The sequence below is a fragment of the Nothoprocta perdicaria genome, unplaced genomic scaffold, assembly GCF_003342845.1.
Source record: "Nothoprocta perdicaria isolate Ctin4 unplaced genomic scaffold, notPer1 scaffold_20, whole genome shotgun sequence".
In the NCBI taxonomy this organism is placed as follows: domain Eukaryota; kingdom Metazoa; phylum Chordata; class Aves; order Tinamiformes; family Tinamidae; genus Nothoprocta; species Nothoprocta perdicaria.
In genome coordinates, this window is record NW_020455205.1 from 5139991 (window position 1) to 5144352 (window position 4362).

Consider the following 4362-nt stretch of genomic DNA (forward strand, 5'->3'; position numbering starts at 1 on the left):
GGTGGCCGCGGGGCCCCGCTCGCCCTCAGCCGCTGCTAGGCCCGGCCCGGGGCGAGCGGCCCGGCCGCTTTGGGGCGCTGCTGCCCGCAGCCGCACCCCGCGCCCCCTCCCAGGGGCCAGCACGGTCCTCCCTGCCTCCCCTCGCCCTTTCCCCTTCCGTGCCTACATGCTGCTTCTGAGGCCCTCCCTACACCGTTACCTCTTTAATGAAGTTGTGTTTCTCTTCCTAGCCTACGTGTCTGTAAAACACCCGTGCCGAACAAGCTGACTTTAGGGGAGCCCTAGGCAGGTACCGGGCAGGTAACGCCGCGGTGTTGCCGCTGCTGGAAGGGGTCCCTGGGTGAGAGCTGCTGCCCAGAGGTATCCGATCGTGCCGCCCACGAGGGCGGCTCGCAGCTGTGCGCGGTACCAGCTGCGCTGGCCAGGCCCCCGGGAAGGACCCGGGTACCGGCTTACGGGGCGGGTGAGGAACGTGGGTGGACTCTGACCCTTCACAGCTTGGGCATCCTTGGGACGTGCTCGCAGGGCATGTGCTAAAACCCGCCGTGTTGCAGTGCACAGTTAGATGTGGGGCAGCTGTCCTGCCTGTATCACGGTGCTGAACTGTGACGGTGAAACGGACTTACTCAATAGACTTAAGTAATAACATACCTGTGATTAAGCAACAATCCTGTTTATTTTGCCTAATAACCTTCATACCGACTTCTTAAAGAGCTTCATAAAGTTAGGTAACTTCATCACATAACATGCATAAACTGATCAACAGAGCAATTTCTGGAAGTTGTTGTATTGTGTGAGAGTAGGAACAGCAAGGCCTCAAGCTATCTCTGAGAGTTACTGTCCTATCGAGATTGTAGGACATCTCTTGGGTGTCTACCTAATTTAGTGAAATATCATTGTGAAAAAAAGTGAAAAAATGTATAGCAAAGTGTGGAATTGGTGAGCTGGGGGAGTTGCTAATACTGTAGTGCAAGATTTTCACACTTAATGGATTATGATCACATGCGTAAGAAAGATTTGGTCAGGCAAATCTTTTGGGAGCATCTGCATTACTTCACATCAAGCATGTATTTTTTAAGTGAATCTCCTGATTGTTCACATCTGTTCTGCTTTCCCTTGTATTGATGAGTGATCTCTGAGCACACAGACTAGATTACTTCCAGTTTGGAGCATATCTTTCAGTGTAGATTGAAGTGCAGTGTAGTTCTGCAGTGTATTTAATATTTTGCAACTGTTTATGGCTGTTCAGTTGACAGAAGGGGAACTCGTGCAAAGCAGTCATTCTCCTCTCAGTGTACATATAGTGAGGGTCTTGGGAACTGTTGCAAATCTGCTTCTGGTCTGTGGTAGTTGGCAATCGCTGGCCCCTTACTAGCTTGAGAGTAACTGAATATGCTGAAACTGAGCCTTAGCATAAATATTAAAAAATTATACTTAGGATATGTTTCTTTCTTAAAAATTTTCTGGATTTGCTAAGTTTTTTTTTTTTTTTTTAAGGAAAAAAAGGTTGTTTAGAAAAATGTTTTTAAAGGATGTTTCAACTAATTGAGCAATTGGATGAAACATAGGCGGAGAAACAGGGACCAAGTCTGACTATCCATATTGCACACTGTCTTTCTGATACCTGCTCTTTTATCTCGATGTAATTTTCTTCTCTTGAGCCATTTTGCTTTCTCGAACCTTTTAGAATCGCAGATGCTAAAATAATCACTGTGCTTGTCACTTTGGGGGTTCTACCTGTGCCTGCATGGCCTTATGCTTCTGAGTCCCTCTGCAACTTTAGATGGTATTTATTGCTGCTACTGTGGCAGCATTCCTGTTTTAATGGAGCATTTAATGGAACATACAATAATTCCAGCATTACTGTACCACCATATCGTGGTCATGAATTCCAGATTTAAACATCCACTGCTCAGTTATTTGAAAAATAGCCATGCTGCTTTTGGACTATTTGAGGGCTATTTTTGAGGCTGCTTTTGCCCGTCAGTCTTTGTTCTTTTCTCCATGCTCCTTGGGAAGCAAATCTTGCCAGGAGCCTTACAGAATGCTACCTATCAAGACTAGGCAGTAGGTAAACTATGTTTCTTATAGCGCCAGCCTAGAAGAAGGCATCCACTTATTACCATTGCTTCATCCACCTTCAGTCTCATTGGTTCATGTATCATTCATTTCCTAATGCTTTGTTGCTGATATAAATTATAGCGTGGTTTTGGAAGGCACTGTCATTATGCAAAATGTTGGAGTATTTTGGAATCAAGCATGTTGGCATCAGCGTACTTATGCTGGTATATGATACTGGCATATAATAAGGGGATAAACCTTAGTGCACTGAGGATAGAAGTGTCCAAAGCCTAGCGAGCCCCTTAATTTCCATGGTTTATGTTTCCTGCTGCTTAGGGCACAGAGAGGAGTCTGGAGAGTGTCCTTGTTACCAAGCAGAAGAATTTTGCTTCATAATCTGAATAGTCTGGGAGAGGACTAGTTAACATCAAGTTAACTCAGGAAAGTGTGTGGTGCTTTAAATAGTGGCAACCTAGGCGATGGTTTAGTTTCGTAGGTTGTGAATTTCTTTCTTTGCCTTTGTACCTAATGTTTGGGAATCTTGGTTTTAGAATGAGATCAATTTCACCTTCTCAACTTCTGGAAAGTGAAGTTCCCTTTGAGGAGCACCTTAAATGTAGAGATGAATGCTGCAGACTCGAATGTAATCTAGTATTTTCATGTTTGTGTTCAACTGAACCATGAAATTGTGTAAATGCAACTATGACTTTTACCTTTGAAACTTCCTCCTTTCCAGTGTAGTTTATTTAAGTACACATAAATGAGGTGAGGCCTCACAAAATGAGGTAATAATTGTCTGCCTTTATTTTTTTTAATTTTCTGTTGGAATGTCCACTGTTGCTTTTGCTGACCAAGGTAGAGAAGAAAAATAGCACACAAATGAAAGAATCATCCTTTTTTAGTAGAGCAAAGATAGCTTTTTTTTTTTTTCCAAGGTGTAACAAGCAGCTATCTTGCACAGACTTTTCGGAATGTCCTTTCTAATATTAATCTGGAACAGTTGGCTACAGACACAAGAGCAGGAAAAAGACAACTTTTCACCCACTTTTGTGATCGACAATTGGGAGCAAAGTCCAGGACAACTCTTATCAAACAGTAATGTATGAATAATTAAGCTGTATATGTTACCCCCCTTCAGTAGGTCAAAGATCACTCAATTAGCACTAGCTGGATTAGTCACAGCTGCTCTTCTGTAAGAGCTGCTACATCAGCTGCCATGGCTGCGGAGCTGAGAGGTGGTATCCTTTGCAGTTTACAATATCTTCTTAACCACAAGTTTCTAAAATCTTCTGAAAAGTCACAATAACATGTAGTTGCTTGCTTATAGTAATTTGTTAGTATTCTATATTATCTTTTCTGTGTTAAAGTACTGAAAAAAAAGTGCCACTGTTTCATTTGAAATGCTCTTTCAAAAAAGTCCATTTCCTTTGAATAACCTTCATTTCTTCATGAAAGTTATTGTGTTAATGGTGTTATGACGTCAATTATGTGTTTATCAGACAGAAGTGACCTGACAAAGGTGACCACTGTTGATCAGGGTCTGACAGTTGAAAATGTTGCTTCTGGTTAGGGAAATGAGTCTTAAAATCTGTTTTAAAGACCAATGGTTCTTCTTTTGTTTGTGTGGTGTTGGTCACTGTAAGAAGATGTAAAGAGTGGAAGAACAAATGAAAGCTGTCAGAAATCAGATCAGTAATCTTTGTACTTTGTACTCTATCAGCTTAAGTCAAGAAGAAAGTTTGGTTTCCAAGGCACTGTGACTGAGCAAAATCCGCAAAGACTGACTGAAGTAATAAATAGTACTGAAATAAAACTTTGAATTAATCTGAACTACTTTTTTTTTCCTCAATTGATGATGTATTTTGCTGTAATACAAGTACTGTCTGTGTGCAAGGACAAATAGCAAATGTTTCTCATAACAGCTGCTTGTATTGCCAGATAGCAGCATATTGCTCTGAGTTACTATATTAATTGAATGATAATAGCCTCGATCATTATTAACAGTGTGTGTATGTGGGGGGTGAGGGGAGAAGAAGTGAGTTAATGGAAGAAGGAATGTGTAGAATGTGGAAAGGTGTTGGAAGGGGTTTTGGAGTCTGTTCCTGAACTTACTGGGTTTTTCTGTCGCCTAGCATCTCTGTTAAAATTGAAGACAATGTAGATTATGGAAATTGAACTTTGTAGAAATTAAATGTAGGAAACAAGTATTTTCCATCCCTCCCGTGAAGAAGAAATATGAAGAAGAACCTCATGTGCACCTGGGTCTTTGCAGTCTAGGCTTGACTAAAGCAAGGGGAGAGG